At 47.4% G+C, this 232-nt stretch overlaps 1 non-coding gene across 1 annotated transcript; it reads left to right on the top strand.

Moving 5' to 3' along the window:
- The first annotated feature begins 76 nt into the window (after positions 1-76).
- Positions 77-195, top strand: LOC118344999. The gene has a single exon (XR_004798702.1). It is a non-coding gene; the product is annotated as a 5S ribosomal RNA (ribosomal RNA).
- Positions 196-232: the final 37 nt, after the last annotated feature.

Raw genomic sequence — 232 nt, 5'->3', positions numbered from 1 at the left:
CTCCGTTTGGATTGGGATCGGAAGGACGCTAGTATGTCGCTCAAGGATTATATGAATTTTAAGTAATTAGTTTGATGGGTGCGATCATACCAGCACTAATGCACCGGATCCCATCAGAACTCCGCATTTAAGCGTGCTTGGGCGAGAGTAGTACTAGGATGGGTGACCTCCTGGGAAGTCCTCGTGTTGCACCCCTCGTTTTTGTTTTTTCCGCCTTGCGAGATAAATTGAC

Source organism: Juglans regia, unplaced genomic scaffold, assembly GCF_001411555.2.
Source record: "Juglans regia cultivar Chandler unplaced genomic scaffold, Walnut 2.0 Scaffold_1149_21-253, whole genome shotgun sequence".
NCBI classification, from domain to species: Eukaryota; Viridiplantae; Streptophyta; class Magnoliopsida; order Fagales; family Juglandaceae; genus Juglans; species Juglans regia.
Note: the sequence above shows the minus strand (reverse complement) of the source record. Positions and strands in the feature narration are given on the sequence as shown.